Here is an 18,738-nt window from a genome sequence, read left to right on the forward strand (position 1 = left end):
ATTTTGATGAGCTGAGTTCCTTCTAAATATGTATAACAGCATCGAGGTTTGCCTATACGGAAATTAGTCTACTGAAGGAGGCTAAGCTAGCCAATAGACTGTCAAAAATAATATATGCACAGAAACTTTTAAAACAATAGATGCTAATGAACTCTTGAGCGTTGAGTAAATGTGCTTATTGCCAAGACCTTTACTTTCTGTTCCTTGAATGGTATGGTTTCCTGAAGAATAACATGTAATGGATACAGTAATTAATTTGGGGGGGGGGGCAGACAGACTTCAGCTTCATGAATAGTTTCTGTCTTCATATGCCAAGTGGTTACGCATCAGTATACTGTATCATGAATTCTAATAAATAGGTGGGCAGTCAGAGTCTTCCAGAAGACACAGAACTATCACCAGAGCATTGCTGTTTGACGTGAGATTCAAGTTGAGCTTTAACAATGCCTTTGCGCTGGCTTCTCATGCTTGCCCTTTCTGTGTTGCTTCCCTTTTCTGGAGGTAAGATATGCACTGGAAGTCAAATAAATGACAGAACAATGAAATGGGGTTGGAAGGCATCTTGTGTTCTGTGGCTTTGTCTCCTTGCAGCCTGACATATTCTTAACGGAAAGGTCTAGGAGTGATGGTTAAGGTGATGAGGATGGAGGAGAGGCTGCATTTGCTTCCTTCCCACCCATGCTACCTGTTTGGAATTGGCCCCAGATGTACTTCATCTGTAAGAATTGTTGTTGTTTAGTCGTTTAGTCGTGTCCGACTCTTCGTGACCCCATGGACCATAGCACGCCAGGCACTCCTGTCTTCCATTGCCTCCCGCAGTTTGGTCAAACTCATGTTGGTAGCTTCGAGAACACTGTCCAACCATCTCGTCCTCTGTCGTCCCCTTCTCCTAGTGCCCTCCATCTTTCCCAACATCAGGGTCTTTTCCAAGGATTCTTCTCTTCTCATGAGGTGGCCAAAGTATTGGAGCCTCAGCTTCACGATCTGTCCTTCCAGGGAGCACTTAGGGCTGATTTCCTTAAGAATGGATAGGTTTGATCTTCTTGCAGTCCATGGGACTCTCAAGAGTCTCCTCCAGCACCATAATTCAAAAGCATCAATTCTTCGGCGATCAGCCTTCTTTATGGTCCAGCTCTCACTTCCATACATCACTACTGGGAAAACCATAGCTTTAACTATACGGACCTTTGTAGGCAAGGTGATGTCTCTGCTTTTTAAGATGCTGTCTAGGTTTCTCATTGCTTTTCTCCCAAGAAGCAGGGGTCTTTTAATTTCGTGACTGCTGTCACCATCTGCAGTGATCAAGGAGCCCAAGAAAGTAAAATCTCTCACTGCCTCCAAGAGTGTTTGTGATGACCAGCTTGTTCTCTTGACAGAACTCTATTAGCCTTCCTGTCAGGAAGGAATGTTTGACAGGAAGGAATGTTTTGAGAAATGGAGAAAAAGCGTAAGCAAATTTATATGGGAAAAGAAAAAACCAAGGATCCAGTATAGATTACTGACGGATGTTAAAGATAGAGGTGGATGGGGAGTACCGGATCTAAAACTTTATTATGATGCTGCGGGCTTGTGCTGGATAAAAGATTGGGTTGAATTGAGAAACAAAGAAATTTTAGATCTAGAGGGTTTCAATAACACCTGGGGTTGGCATAATTATCTATTAGAAGAAAGGAAAGGGGGATATAAAGAAATCACAAACCATGTTTTTAAGAAATCTTTATTAAGAATATGGGTCCAACACAAAAATATTCTGGAGCCGAAAACGCCCTGGTGGGCATCTCCTATAGAAATGACCATGATGCTCAAAGATAGCAGACGAAGAACCTGGCCGACTTACTTAGATATTCTGGAAAAAGATGGAAAACAAATAAAATTAAAATCATACCAACAGATAAAACAGGAATGTACGAGCTGGCTACATTATAACCAAATCCAAAGCATTTTCGAAAAACATAAAAAATTGGCTTTCTGGGGAATAAATCAAAGTTGCAAGAATTACTAATCGAAAACGGGGATAAGGTAATGTCTAAATTAAACAACTATCTTCTCGAATGGGAACTTAAAGATGAGGTGGTAAAGGTCACAATGGTAAGATGGGCCCAAGATATAGGAAGGCCCATATATAGTTGCCAGTGGGAAAAACTGTGGAAGGAAGGGGTAAGATTCACGGCGTGTTCAAGTATAAAAGAAAATATATTAAAGTTGTTTTACAGATGGCACCTAACACCAGCCAAAATTGCAAAAATTTACAAAAATAATTCCAATATATGCTGGAAATGTAATAAAGAAATTGGCACCTATTACCATTGTTGGTGGGAATGTGACAAAATTCAAAAATTTTGGAATAATGTCTATGAAAAATTGAAAAAGATGTTGAAGTCAACGTTTGAAAAAAGACCTGAATTATTTCTATTGAATATGGTTCCGAACAATATCCCAGAAGAGAAAAAGAATGTATTGTTGTATGCAATTGTAGCAGCTAGACTACTTATAGCTCAGAATTGGAAAGGAGGGAAAGTACCATCAATTTATGAATGGCAGGAAAAATTAGTAGAGCTCATGAATTTGGCCAAAATGACTGCGGCAATTAGAAATATCCCTAAACAAAAATATATAATTGAATGGAAATGCGTAGAGGAGTATTTCAAAAGAGAAAAATTCAATATCGATTTGGTGATTTGTCTAAATTGAAAAAGAAGCAGGAAATTGTATTAGTTATAACGATGTAATTAATGAAATAAAGAGTGAGAAGTAAATTAAAGCAAGAATAGAGGGAAAGAAAAAAGGAAAGCGATGCATGAATAGTAGGAAGTATTTCCTTTGTATTTTTATCTTTTCTTTTTTGTGTATTTTATGTATTGTATGTAAATATCTTAGCTTTATTTTCGTTCTTTTATCATAAGTTGTTTATTAGTTTATTAGCTTATTTAAGTCTTATTTGAAATTTGAAATTATGGTTCGAGTTATGGTTTGGATTAAGTTATGTTAAGTTATGTTAAGTTATGTTAATTTCTTTATAATTTGTTAATTTGTTAATTTGTTATCTTGTTAATTTGTTTATTGCTTTTTTGTTAATTTGTTTATTGCTTATTTGATTTGTTTTGCTTTGTTTATCTTGTATTGTTTATAGAATTGAAATAAAGTTTTTCTTAAAAAAAAAAAGAACTCTATTAGCCTTTGCCCTGCTTCATTTTGAACTCCAAGGCCAAACTTGCCAGTTGTTCCTTTTATCTCTTGATTCCCTACTTTAGCATTCCAATCCCCTGTAATGAGAAGAACATCCTTCTTTGGTGTCATTTCTAGAAGGTGTTGTAAGTCTTCACAGAACTGGTCAATTTCACTTTCTTCAGTAGTTGGTGCATAAACTCGGATTACTGTGATGTTAAAAGGTCTGCCTTGTATTTGTATCGAGATCATTCTGTCATTTTTGAGATTGCATCCCATTACAGCTTTTGCCACTCTTTTGTTGACTATGAGGGCCACTCCATTTCTTCTACGGGATTCTTGCCCACAGTAGTAGATATGATAGTCACCCGAACTGAATTCACCCATTCCCTTCCATTTTAGTTCACTGATGCCCAGGATGTCAATATTTATTCTTGCCATCTCATTTTTCACCACATCCAGCTTACCAGGCTTCATGGTTCTTACATTCCAGGTTCCTATGCAATATTTTTCTTTACAGCATCGGACTTTCCTTTCGCTTCCAGGCATATCCGCAACTGAGCGACCTTTCGGCTTTGGCCCAGCCGCTTCATCAGCTCTGAATCTACTTGTACTTGTCCTCCGCTCTTCCTCAGTAGCATGTTGGACGCCTTCCGACCTGAGGGGCTCATCTTCCAGCGTCATAACTTTTATATTCCTGTTGTCTTTGTCCATAGAGTTTTCTTGGCAGGGATACTGGAGTGGCTTGCCAATTCCTTCTCCAGGTGGATCACGTTTGGTCAAAACATAACTTCTCTAAGTTATTTAAGCCCCTTCGCCACGACAAGGCAGTGATCCATGAAGGGGATCTGTAAGAATAGGTGACCCCATTTCAACAGGCAGCATTTTTTAAAAATTTGGTAGAATGTCCTTCTAAAAACTGCAAATGGAAAACAGTACAAGTTCACTCCTGAGAAATGTCTCCTCAGAGATGATACACAAGCTTATGATTCTTGCTTATGAGCTAAGCAAATTTATCAAAATACAATCAATTAATCATTACTATAAAAAATCACTTTTTTTAAAAAAAAGAGTGACATCCCTAATTAAAATAACTATGTAAAATATGGAAAGTAATTTACTGCATAAAATCTCTCTATGTTATCTCACTCTTTATCTTTCTCTCTTTCATCAGTACATTTTCTCTCTCCCTTCTCTCTGTTTCTCCCTCTCTTTCTGCCACCCTCCTTTTCCTGTTCTTCATTCCTTCTGTCACTCCTCCCTCTGGGCTAGATACACAGAATGACCTGGAATAAGGTAGCTTTTTAATGCGTTTGTATGATATGGCATTATTGAGCTGGGGTGGGGTGGGGAGAGAAATAATTATTCACCTGAGCTCCAGGGGTATTTGATCAGCCTGTCCTCCAGAATCTTATCCTCTTTATTCATCTGTCTAAATTTGTTGTCATTTCCCTTTCTTCCAGGTCAACCTAAAGGATCTGGTTGTGCGACAATCGGAGGTGTCTGTCTGAGTGAAAAAAAATGTAAGCCGAGGGTATACCATAAGTCTGACTGTGGCAAGCATGAGGTTTGCTGCCAGAAAAAGTGAGGTTCAACTCCATGTTATTGCATATATCTTAACCTCAGTTTCTTGAAAAGGAGAGAGATGGATCTTCCATGGGAAAGCGAAGAGAGCTATGTTGTGCTCATGTTAACACAGCGCTGTATTCCACTTATTAAATGTATGCCAAAAATACTAATTTGAAACTCTTTTGCAGATCACAAGGCACTGCCTGTGGCCAGGTTTTTTACCTCTGCAAGGCAATGATGGTGATACACTGTAGGAAACAGTCTTGGCTGAGTAAGTGACCGCTCTGATTTCATTCACTGGCCTAGAACACAGAAAGAAAAGACGAGCCAGGAAGAATTATACCTGCACATTTCTTTTCATAATATTTTTTCTTGGAGCCTGGGACCCTTCTGGCTGTTAGTCTGGTACATCAGCAGTGGTAATGGGTAGCCCCTGGATCTGGTGGGATGGGGTATGGCCAAGGTGGAGCCAAGTTGTTCTGGCTTTCTCCCAATTCTCCTCTTTTGCAAAGCTCTAGCCACTAAAGCATGGCAGTTTTGTAAGTATTGTCTGCATTAAGCCGTCCCTGGGGGCCAGTTGTTAGACTGGACCCACAGAGCAAATTGTGATTGCTCTCACAAACGTGAAGAACAACACACACAAGCCAGTAAAAAAGGCTTAACTGCTTTGTTTACATATAAACAGATGGGAGCTCTACATTATGTCTCCCTCTCTCTGGCATCACAGCCAGTAAAGAGAAAGAACAAAGGAAACAACAGTCCCACTTCAGGAACAGGACAGTAGGCGAAACATCCTGTCTACCTCACATCCACTCTGTGGAATGAAAACACATACAGTCATATGATACACAACAATCCTATGACTGCAGACAGGGAATGAATCCTAACATCCTCCCCCAATTTATGCCCTGTGTTGCAGTTCACCTTCAGAACTACCTGCAACTGGATTGGCATTGGGCCATACCATTTTGCACTTCTGATAAGTCTTGGCATCATAACTCTTTGACTATCAGGAAATTGCACAGTTGGCTTTGTTGGTACACACGGCTATTTGGACGTGGTCCAGCTTCCTTCTCCAAGGAAAATGGTCTTTACCTTTGGGCATGGTTTACTGTCTCTTGAGGACAGACTCTGTACCCTTCTCTGGACTCCAGGTTTTGAGACCTGTGTTGAGCCGCCTACAACAGTTTCATCTGTAAAAACTGTGTTAGCAAACTCTTTAGCATACATGGTGAGCTTTCCACACTTTGTAGCCCTTGTGTATCGTGCCACCTGCAACAGTGCCAACTGTGACAACTGTGTTAGCAAACCCTTGAGTGTCGAGCCGCCTACTACAGCGTAATCTATAACAACTGTGTTCGCAAACTCTTGCACTGTCGAGCCACCTACAACAGCGCCATTTAGCAAACTCGTGCACTGTGGCAGTGGAAACTCATGTGAGCACATCTGCTGTTTATAACAGTGAAAAACTTACTATGTAAGTCACCAGCAATGGGGTTGCCTAGGAAAACATCGAGAATTCCTTCCCACGCCGCACTGCACTCAATATAGTAAAAACAATTCAGTATGAGGCTTTAGTACTCTGTACACGCCTCAATACTTCAGGAAGAATCTATGCTCCCTGGTTTGTGACTTTTTCAACCCACATGTCAGATGCAAACATTGGCCATCTGGCTTTTTCCGGGTATGTCACTGTCCCTATCTAGGGAAAAACTTGCAAACTATGTTTGCTGAGCATTGTGCTCTGTGTGTGTGACTTTGGAACCCACATGTCAGACCCTGTCACTGGTATCTGGACTTTCTCCGGGTACACTTTGTGTCACTGACAACACCAACTTCTCCCCCTTTTGCAACGTTCTGAACACTGGTACTTTGACCATTTTGGTGTCAGACATATCAGCATCTGGGAGTCTTCATGCTTACAACCTGCATGGAAAAATATGGTTAACAGACAATACATTACATGTTGCTGTAACCTGTAACCTTTCACCATCCCCATGTGTACATAATAACACAAAATGGTAAAGAACAAGCTAAGTGTTGCTTTGGTTCCTCTGGATGGTTTGTGTTCTGAAAACATAACAATGACACTGCGGAACCTGGAAACGCATTCAGCACGCTGCACTTTGGATCTGGAATGAGAAAACACGTTAAACAACAAATGCTTTTCAGTCCCATGGCCTTCTGGTGCAATGCACTCAGCAAAAGGAGATTGCTTCTAGCAAAAAAGTCCCCTTTTTGTGAAGCTTCTTGCTTCTCTGCTGCTGTTGGTCTTCTTGACACGATTGCGGCTAGTGTCAAAAAGTCTTTGCCTCCGGACTCAGTCTTTGCCTGGATATCACAGGACAAAAGTTGCGCTGCTTCTTCCAGAGCAGTGCCACCTGCTGGTTGCACTGGTAATTGAGATGACGTCACGGTCTTCTCCTTCCGTTCTAGAAAGATCTCCCCCAGAACAGGAAAACAGTGCCTCCCACATCACATGGGGTGTCAGAGAGATCAAATTGCAGCCCACGAACTCCTTTCAGCATCAGCTTCTTCAGTTTGAAAGCATGTCAAAGTGCAAGTAGATAAATAGGCACTGCTCCAAGCGGGAAGGTAAACGGTGTTTCTGTGCCCTGCTCTGGTTCGCCAGAAGCAGCTTTGTCATGCTGGCCACATGACCTGGAAGCTGTATGCCGGCTCCCTCGGCCAATAACGCGAGATGAGCGCCGCAACCCCAGAGTCGGTCAGGGGTCCCTTTACCTTTATGAAGGTAGTAATCTGTGGCATATGTTTAAAAGAGCAGCTGAAACCAAATAAACCCCCAGACTCTGATGGGTTTCTAGGAACTTTTTATAAAGAATAAAGAATAGGAGCAACATGCTTCTATCACATCTATTACCATTGCCTAGTGGGATTTTGGAGGGTGCCTGATGGTTGGGAACCATAGCTTCCAGAACCATAGCTTTTTTGAAACCACAAAAGTCCATTGGAAATACATTCATATAGACAGATCTCATTTTTAACCATTATGTATACAATTTTGACATAATAGCTTAAATGCTATATTGAGGAAATTATCCAACCAGATCAGTTTGGGTTTATTGTAGGTAAGTGTATTGTAGACTTCTTAGCATAATGGATTATTGTAGGAATAATAAATCCTCCTTGGACTTATTTACAGCATTTGTGTTAAATGAAATTTTTAAAATAAAATTCATTACTGTATATTATTTTAAAATTGGCCCTAAATTTATCAATGTGCTGTTGTCAAACCAGTTCTATTAAGTCTGTTGAGTACTAATAAGGAGGAGGAGGAAAATAATTGAGCACTTCTTTTAAGAACGGAGATAATGCAGAAGCACAAAAAAGGAAAGGAAAGGAACAACCCACCACAGGGAAAGGCCATATGTTTGCATGCAGAAAGTCACAGGTTCCATTTGACTTCTGAAATGTTCAAAAACCAAGGCGTGGTTTCTGATTGGTGTAAGTGCTCTGGAAACAATAGCTGACAGCTGCAAAAAATATTTGAAAACATTTACCTCCGGGTTTTCGGTGTTTGGGAACCAAGGTGTCTGAGTACCAAGGTACCACTGTACTTTTCCTGCAGAAAAGGAAGCACTTGGTTAATTTTAGTCTGTATGAGAGGAGGAGGAGATGAATACACATGATTGTATTACTTCAGCCATATCACTCACAAAAAGGAAAGAACAATGGTTTCATTGGACCTCCTCAACATTGCTTTCTGCTTCCTTGATACTTTTGTATATACTTTGCCTATTGTGCCAGCCCTTCTGTGAAGCCCATAGAACGTAAGGTGGTACTAGATGCCTTACAACCCCATTTCGATTTTCTGTCATGTATGTCCAAAGGTGTTTCATTTCAGTGTGTGTCTTACCTGCAGAAAGGATAATCGGCACAGAAAAGGCAAGCATGAAAACCCAGTGCAAAGGCATTGTTGAAACTTGATTTGGATCTCACGTTGAACCACAAGAGCGGGCTACTGAGGCAGAATGCTCTGGTGATCGTTCTAAATCTTCTGAATATAGGGATTTGTGATATATTGACGTGTAACCCTGTGTATGAATGAGCCAGATGCAATGCGTGTGAAGAGAGAAACAATTTGTGAAGGAGGCAAAAATGATATGCTTGAGGAAGCCATAGTTTTCAAGGAACATTAAATAAAGTTCAGCTTGATCTTTACCAGGAGTTGAAGGGTTCAATAGCATCTATTGTTTTAAATGTTTCAATAAATTATTATCTGTTTCAGGTATTGTGGTCACAGCTGCTACCACTTAAGGAGACGCAGTGTTCCAAAGCAAGGGAATACTGTACTGCATATTAACTTGATGAACATCTCAGCTATGAAAGGTCAGGGTAATGAGTTATGCCTTCAGCAATGGCCAAAGAATTTAGAACGAAATCTATTGTATAATGAATATGGCTCTAAATTATTGGCACTGCCCCCTGCCCCAGGATTACAGAAAGGAGTATAACCCCAAAATTCCCAGATACATCCTGGCCACTTCTGCACCCAAGGCATTTAGGCTTGTATATGACAGTAGCCTTCATAGGAAAAAGCAAGGGGTGAGATGGCTAATTTATGTCCATTTATCCTTTGGCATAGGGTTATAGGATAAATGGACATAAACCTGACATCAGGAATCACAAGACAGAGAAACCAGTAGGAGAACACTTCAATCTCCCAGGACATTCTATACAAGATCTCAAAGTAGCTGTCTTATTACAAAAGAATTTCAGAAATAGACTGGAAAGAGAAGTTGCTGAATTGCTGAACTTATTACCAAACTTAAACCACAGAGAGAGCTAGCCTGAGTAGAGATATTGGATTCTTATCTCATTATACATGATAAAGCTATTTTTAGCCATCTCACCCCTTGCTTTTTCCTGTAAGACCAATTGCAGCCGTTAACAGTTGTCAACATATTTACCGCACCTATCAGCCAATCACCCATTCCCACCACCTTTCGGAGTAATACCCCTCCCCACCCTCTCACTATATATAAGGCTCTGGTGACTTCTGTTTCAGTGTATCTGAAGAAGTGTGCATGCACATGAAAGCTCATACCAGTAGCCTTCGTAGTTGTGGTCATACTATTCCACTCAATTGCTAACCAAAAGGTTTGAAATTGAATTTGCAGCCAGCTGAAACTTGAAGATTTTTTAAAGATAATGCACTGTTCAGTATTCCTTGGCTTTAGTATACTGTGTTTCCTTGAGTGGTAAATATTGTGCTTAATGTCACGGACTTTACTTTCTGTTCCTTTACTATTAGAACTTCCTAAAGATTATCATGCAACATGTATGGTAATAATCTTTTCGTCTCCTTGATGAATAGCTCCTGAAATCACAGGCATTGCTTTAGGAGTATTCATGAACAGGGCTTATATGCCAATGTATCAATAACTCCTATAAATAGATGGGCATTCAGCCTTCCTGAAAACACAGAACTGCCATCAGAGCATCCTGCTTTCCTAGACCTCTCTGGTCAAGTTGAGATCCGAGTCAAGCTTCAAAATGCATTTGTGCTGGCTTTTCATGGTTGCTGTTCTGTTTTCTGAAATGCTTTTGTTTTCTGAAATGCTTTTGTTTTCTGCAGGTAAGGCATACATTGAAATAGAAAAGCATTTGGAAAGAAATGAGCGAACACAAGATTTGGGATTGGAAACTTGGCTGGCTTGTGTTCAATGGCTTTGCCCCACAGTAGGCTGACAAATTATTAATTGAAAGGTTATTGAGCAAGGATTGGAGGAGTTTGTTTCCTTCCCACCTACACCACCTGTTTTGTTTGAAGCCCAGGATAGGGTGGGGGATAGGATTGGAAGAACAGCGGCTTAGGGAGAGGTCCCCCCCCCCCAAGAACAAAGGAGGACAGAGCATAGAGAGAAGCAGAAGCAAGTCTTTAGAAAAGGGTAAGAATGGTTTAGGGTTTGTAGGCGGGAGTTTGAAAGGGAAAAACTTTCCTAAATCTTGCCCTATGGTGACCAGAAGATCTTAGGTCCAAGAGCAGGGACACAGGGAGCCCTAAGTTCTGTCCTCAGGCATAAGAGGAGGCTAGGAATGCTTTCTGAAGGAAGCTTGTACAAAGTTGTGGGGTGGGGCTAAAAACGCAACCCCTCATTTCATGTAAACATGAAATTGCACTACACATGTATAATATACTCCACCCAGGCAATCAACAGGCATGACATTTCAAAAAAATTATACACCACAAAGTGTAGGCTGGGAATGTAATACTTAATAGATGTCTGATTTTAAATCCTGGTATGGTTTTTTTAATGTATGGTTTTAATTATTATAAACCAGTGTTATTTTTTAATGAATAGTTGGATATAAATATTTTACATTTGCACAATACATCGGTTCCTACTCAAACCCACTCTACTTCTTGTCTTCCATTCAGAAAATCAAGAAGTGTTATATCATATTCCATAGTGGGTACAGTGTCACCATTACTGCTCATTAGCAAGCAATTCAGTGAAGCATCAATGTTCTCCAAGGCATGGATGGATCGCTAAATGGGCAGCACATTTTGTCAAACATTCATTGTGTTGGGGCAGGCTGTAGGGAAGAAAGTGAAATTCTTCAGCAGTTCCTCCATCAGCCCCAGTCAGAATGGCCAATCGAGGATTATGAGGGATATGGGTGCCTGATTGTGGAAGGTTACATGAAAGACTCATTTACTTTGGCATGAGTTTATGAAAAGAATTCAGCTGACACAGGTGGATGTTCACAGCACACAGGTGGATGAAGGCAAGGTTGAGCAGCCTGTTTGGGTCCACTTGGTAGAGTGCTATGAGCAATGTCATAAAATGGGATCAATTTAGGTTCTGAATTTTCTGAAAAGGCAGACTCATGTACAGTGTGTTGCAATAATACGACCTGCAAGTTACCAGAGGATGGAGTACAGTGGCCAAGTCAGTTCTGTCCAAAAGGAGCCAACGCTGGCAAGCCAGATGGTGCTGGAGAAAGGAATGGTCATCTGTCATGGATGCTTTAGTTGAGGTTGCTGCATTGCAGGTGGTTGGACATGATGACCCTCAGGGTCCCTTCCAACCCTAGAAATGGGGTCACCTCTAGGGTCCAAAAGCCAGGCTTGCCATGGGTGAACCAAGAGAATCTCTAACCCAACAATACCATAGATATTATCCAAGGATAACTTCGACAAAGGAGTGTATCAACACCAATTAGAGGCTCTCTCAAATAATTGGTAGCTCTCAAAAAATGAGTGACTAGAAACAGCCCACACTATATAGGAAGAGCACAAACAAGAGTTGAGTAGTGTGGTTCGGGAGAGGCTGGCAGCTTCCTCTCTCGTGATTGGCTTTCATGGGCCATGTAGTTGTTACAAAGTTCGCCCATGGGTATTACTGCTCTGAGTCTTCTTCTCAAGGGAAGTCCCGGATGTGGCTAAGATGGTAGAGGCATTCTCCAGAGCAGTGGTTCCCAACAGGTGGTCCGGGGACCCCCAGGGGTCCGCGAGCTATGCCAGATGCTATTAGAATAAAAAATATATTAAATATATTTCGTATGATAACAGATTTTTTGTTTTGGCCGCTTCCTGCATGAGCAGAGTCTAGCGCAAAACTAGAATTAGATAGAGGCAGTAGTTCTGCTGTATGCCGTTAGGTGGCGCTTTACAAACACTGCTGTTTTGCAAAGAGGCAGCGCGCGCATTCTACTAACGCTCACCTCCCCAAGATGCTTTGCGTGCGTCGGCTTCATTTGTGCGCTACTGCGCAGGTACCCTGTCTTCTCCATTCCCCTCCCTCCTCCCTGGCGCGCGCTGCCTCTTTGCAAAACAGCAGTGTTTGTAAACAAAGCGTTGTTTTTCATGGAAGCTACAGTTCGCGTAGTTAAAAATGGACCGTTGGTTAAAAAGTGGTTCGTTAAAATGACAAAGGCCTACAGATGAAGAGGAAGAACTGTAAAAAACGTATAAATATAAAATATAAAAAGACTCTTAATTTGGCTCTCACTTTTTAATTTTAGGATTAGGAATTAATGGGGGTCCTTGTCACAATAGCGGCTCGATGAGGGGTCCTCGAGAAAATTTTGTTGGGAACCCCTGCTCCAGAGGCAGACAAATTTATGAAGAAGGCTGTGGGGGATTCTACCCTAGAACCAGCAAGATCTCTTCCTGTTAACATTAGACAAAACAACTATATATTGCTTTGCCAATGGTGTATGACTTCATAGAGATTCAGTGAGATTTATGGAAATGTAGCCTTATTGGCTTAATAATGGTTCCTTAAGTTGCGCCCAGGCAGGGACAGAGACAGTCAATAATGACACCGAGGGTTGAATTCAGAGAAAGAGTTTAATCTCTATATAGAGAGTCTCTTGGTGATCCATCCTTCACGACAAGAGCAAAGAAAGACAGTTTTGCATAGATTCTTATACACTTGGGCTCCTTCCCCCTCCTCAGGAATCCACTCTGTAAGTGTGCGCACGCAAGAAGGTCATAGGTTCCAAATACATATATGGATCTTCCTGTGTCCTATCCTCCTCATAAACACATGCTGAGTTCTGTGCCTGATATATGTGTCATCTCCTGATGCAGACCTTGCACTTTCTGGCAAGGCCATCCTGTCTAGCTGTTCCTTTTGCTTACATTACACTTTGGCATACAGAGAGGCAAAGAGGAAAGCAAGCATCTAGGGAATATTGGGGGGGGCGGGGGCGGGGGCTAAGCCATACAGTCAGAATTATACAATGCAAACTATATGATCAGATTTAGCTCAATAATACAATTAGCAAATCTCTCTCTCCACTACCTGCAATGGAAAATGCTTGAGATGTGGACACTCAAGGGCACACTGTCAGGAGTATGGGCAGGAGTCAGGCTCTGGGGCCTGTAGTGCTTTGCAGGACTGGGGCCTGCCTCAGCTTGTGCTGGAGAAGCAAGGAGTGGCCACTCAGGTGAGGCCACTTGATAACTCACTGCACCTGGTGGCAGGAGCTGGGAGGGATAAAAGCTCAGGATTTCCCTTCAGCTCTTTGCCACAGCAACGCTACCCCTGTCTTGTTGCATCTGGCCCCTCGCTCCTTGGACCCTTGCCTTGCCGACGCCTTTTTCCTTGACCCTTGGACCTTTGCCTTGCTTCTTGTTCCTTGAGCCTTCGCCTTGCTCCTTGACCCTGTGACTGCCTGCTGCTGGACCCTCAGCCCTGCACCTGTTCCTGCTTCTACACCACCGTCTTGCCCATGGTCCTGATGTCCTCAGCCAGGGCTTCAACCACCCGCCGACCGGACCGTGACACACACATAGAGCATATTAGGTGGACTTGCCCAATAAAAACCTTTTGGGCAGAAGTGGTAAGTGTAATGTAATTAATAGCCTCTTAGATTTTGCCTGGCACCTTCCAGTAGAATTGTGGGATGCCATAACCTAACATGCTGCAGCCTCTGACAATGCAAACCGACAATGCAAACAAGACTTTGGGAGATGGACGAGTAACTTTACTTGGTATATGTTCCTATGCCACATCCATCCACATTTAGCATAAATATTATGTCATTCTTCCTGTTTTGACGCCATGGCGATCGGCTGTACCCATAAAAACAGAGCCCTTTTGTGTGGATAATGAGGATAATATGGGAGTAATTATCCTCCAAAACCCCCCAGGGCTGGGGGGGGGGAAAGCAGCCTACCCGCAGATCGTCCGATACCAGCTGCCCATCCTGAAGGAATGCGGGGGGCAGGGGGCATCGGGTATAATGCACCACAATCTCGGTAACTCTCCAGAGCCACTACCATGAGCACAGAATACCTGCCTTTTAAGATAAAAATTCAGACTTAATTAACAGGCATGCTATGAACTAGCGGAGGTAAAATAACTTGTTAATTAACCATTCGCTGAAAAGGACTCTATCTGGAGAAATACCTGTTTGAAAGGACAATTTGAAATATGTGAGTCGGCGCTAAGCTTAACTGCGAAATGGACTGTGTGAAAATTTTGACTATGACTCCAGCAATGACCATTAAGGGAAAGACGAAAGGAATTTCTGATTGAAGTTATGGTGCTAGCTTGGAGGCAACATCTCATTAGCAGCTGGCAAGAGACCAAAGAGGAGAATTCTGGATATCGACCCAGGATTAATGGCAGATTGTGACGCAGTAAAAAATATTCCTGTGAAAACAAAAGTAATCGCTGAGGTGCAAGGAAAACAGCATAAAGGACTGACCTGCTTGTTAAATTAACTGATGGATTAATCCTATAGCCCCAGGGGTAGGTGAGCCTTTATTATTCTCTTTTGATATATTTGTACTTACAGTTTTACCTGGTAAAACTCCCCCAAAAGGCAACAGTTTGAAATACACAAGCAGGCTTGAAAGAGCACTCTGCTGCCATAGTGGTTGAATTATAATACTGATTGGATAAGGAGCTACCCCCAGTGGAAGGATTGAAAGAAATCTGGACTGGATTATTCTGTTGTGGCAGAGGTACCAGCATGTTGAGAAATGGGGCGAGATTACAGAGGGGAATTCCAGATGGGGCTAATGGCGTCTCTTTGTTTGAGATGTGGCATATTATGGCTCTTATGAGCAGAAACTGAACATGGAATTGCTGGACTGTGGAAAATATCAGGGAAAAACATTTCACAAAGTACTAAGGAGGTGAAAGTTGAATAGACCAGTGGTTGCAAAAAGTAAATGAATATTATATGAAGGACTAACATCGAAATGGATTATTGATTAACTAAGAAATGCCACGTAATATTAGATGATCAGCACTTTGTGAAATTTGGGGCATGGGAAGTCACCCAAAGATATAAAATTCAACATTTATATTTGGATTTTTTTTATTGTATTGAAATGTTTTAATGTGGTTTTTATTGGATTATTATATTGGAAAACTTAATAATTATTTAAAAAAAAATATATGACACCATTAATCAGGATCTTTTATTTCTATTATTCTTTCTCTTCTTTACACAACATGATAAGTGGTGATAGCACTCTCCGTTTTGTTCGGTGCCCACAGGGCAGGTGTGTCCGTCACAGAAGCCTTTCTTTTTTCTACATTCTTTTTTACCATTTTCGATTGCATTTAGCACAGCTGGGTCATATGCAGATATATCTCCTATACAAAAGAAGCAGTCTGATAATATTGGTCTGTATGAGAAGGTGGAGGAAATAAATATGCATCACTGTATGGCTTCAGCCATATCTCCCACAAAAAGGAAACTCTATTACCAATGGATTTCATGAGAGGTGAGGGGCAAAACCCACTCTCATTTGTTGAGATTGCCCAACCATGTACAGGAACCAAGTGTGTTCCATGCTTCTTACACCTCACCTTCTTAATTTTTTTTCCAGCTTCTTCCTCATTATCCTTTTGCCTTTTGCCCATGTGTGCTCAGCACACCGGCCATTGTCAGAACCCTACTCCTGTGTCACCTGATGTTTCTCAATAAACTAATGGTAAAATGAGTTATTCTTTGGATCCCTTCCAGTCGGGATTCAGGCCTCATCATGGGACTGAAACTGCCTTGGTCGCACTGGTCGATGATCTCCTGCGGGCTAGGGACAAAGGTGAGAGCTGTTTCCTAGTTCTGCTGGATCTCTCAGAGGCCTTTGATACCATCGTCCACAACATCCTTCTGGAACATCTAGAGGGGCTGGGAGCTGAGGGCACTGTTACACAGTGGTTCCACACCTTCCTCCTGGGCTGTGTTCAGAAAATGGTGGTGGGGGATGAGTGTTCAGCCCCCTGGGCTCTCACTTGTATCAGGGTTCTGTACTCTCCCCCATGCTTTTTAACATCTACATGAAGCTGCTGGGAGAGATAATCAGGGGGTTTGGGCTGGCTGTTCATCAGTATGCAGATGATACCTAGGTCTACCTCTCTTTTAAATGGGAACCAGTGAAGGTGGTGAAGGTCCTGTGTGAGTGCCAGGAGGCAATTGGAGGATGGATGGTGGCTGACAGAATAAGGTTGAATCCTGGCAAGACAGAAGTACTGTTTCTAGGGGACAGGGGGTGGGTGGGTATGGAGGAATCCCTGGTCCTGAATGGAGTAACTGTGCCCCTGAAGGACCAGGTGCACAGCCTGGGAGACATTTTGGCCTCACAGCTGTTCATGGAGGTGCAGGTCAATTCTGTGTCCAGTGCAGCTATCTACCAGATCCATTTGATACGCAGGCTGAGATCCTGCCTGCCTGTGGACTGTCTTGCCAGAATGATGTGTGTTCTGGTTATATCCCACTTGGACTACTGCAATGCGCTCTATGTGGGGCTACCTTTGAAGGTGACCCGGAAACTCCAACTAATCCAGACTGTGGCAACTAGACTGGTGACTGGGAGTGGCTGCCAAGACCATATAACACCGGTCCTGAAAGACCCACATTGGCTCCCAGTACATTTCCAGGCACAATTCAAAGTGTTGGTGCTGACCTTTAAAGCCCTAAACAGCCTCGGCCCAGTATACCCAAAGGACTGCCTCCACCCCCATCATTCTGCCTGGACACTGAGGTCCAGCACCGAGGGCCTTCTGGCAGTTCCCTCACTGCGAGAAGCAAAGGTACAGGGAACTAGGCATAGGGCCTTCTCAGTAGTGGTGCCTGCCCTGTGGAATGCCCTCTCATCAGATGTCAAAGAAATAAACAACTATTGGGCTTTTAGAAGACATCTGAAGGCAGCCCTGTTAAGGGGAGCTTTTAATATTTGATGAATCATTGTACAGTGGTACCTCGGGTTACAAACGCTTCAGGTTACAAATGCTTCAGGTTACAGACTCTGCTAACCCAGAAATAGTACCACGGGTTAAGAACTTTGCTTCAGGATGAAAACAGAATTTGTGCTCTGGCGGTGCTGCGGCAGCAGGAGGCCCCATTAGCTAAAGTGGTACCTCAGGTTAAGAACAGTTTCAGGTTAAGGATGGACCTCCAGAACAAATTAAGTTCTTAACCAGAGGTACCACTGTATTGTAATATTCTGCTGGAAGCCGCCCAGAGTGGCTGGAGAAACCCAGCCAGATGGGTGGGTTATAAATAATAAGTTGTTGTTGTTGTTGTTGTTTCATGCAGCCTTCCACAACCTGGAAGGTTGGACAATATTTCCCATGATCCATGACTGGCCACTCTTGCTGGGACTGATGGGGAAAAGGCTGGAGTATTCCACTTCCCTCCATACACAACAAATATTTGGCAAAATGCCCCACTTGTTTTGATGGAAATAGTATGGCGAATATTGTGGTGGGCATCTTTGCTCAGCCTGAAAATGGAAGGAAGGAAGGAAGGAAGGAAGGAAGGAAGGAAGGAAGGAAGGAAGGAAGGAAGGACTATGTTATATCAGGATATGAGATAAATAGCTTTTACTTGAATGGATTGGTTGCAAATGAGAAAGAATGTTCAATTGGTGTTTCAAGCAGCCCACTATGGAATTCGCTCTCCAAGGAGATGCTTTCTCAATTTGCAAGTAATTTACTCTCTTGGCTTATCCCCCCAGGGAAAGCAGCTCTTTAGTGTGCAATCGGAGCTATTGGCAATGCAGGTTTCCCCTGGATTGACATTTGTTCCCATCTATAGCTAAAGAGTGGCTTTTCTCTTGTGTGTTTCTGCCATTGAGACCATATCAACAATTAAAATCAGATCTACAAACTATTATGGACGGGAGCTTTCTTCATTCATATGCCTGGGAGCATGTAAAAAAAAATCATGCCTGCTCCTTGCCTGGGGGATATTACTCGCATGTAGCGCAATTTCATGATAACATGAGAGTGGGACTACATTTTTAGCTCCACCCTGACTTTGCCCAAAGCTCCTTCAGAGTCCCCATTCATCATAGGCAGGATTTAGGACAGCTTTCTTCCCACTACATCCTACAAACATATTAGCCATTCTTACGCTCTTCATAGAGATGCCCTCCCCTGCTTTTTCGTTTATATGTCCTCCATCCTTCTTTCTTTGTGGCTTGTATGCCTCTGTTCTTCCAAGTTTACCCTCCTGCAATACCTCCAGACCTGTTTACAAACAAGTGGCATTGGTGGAAAGGAAGCA

This window comes from Zootoca vivipara, chromosome 3, assembly GCF_965207765.1.
Source record: "Zootoca vivipara chromosome 3, rZooViv2.hap1.1, whole genome shotgun sequence".
Lineage (NCBI taxonomy): Eukaryota > Metazoa > Chordata > Lepidosauria > Squamata > Lacertidae > Zootoca > Zootoca vivipara.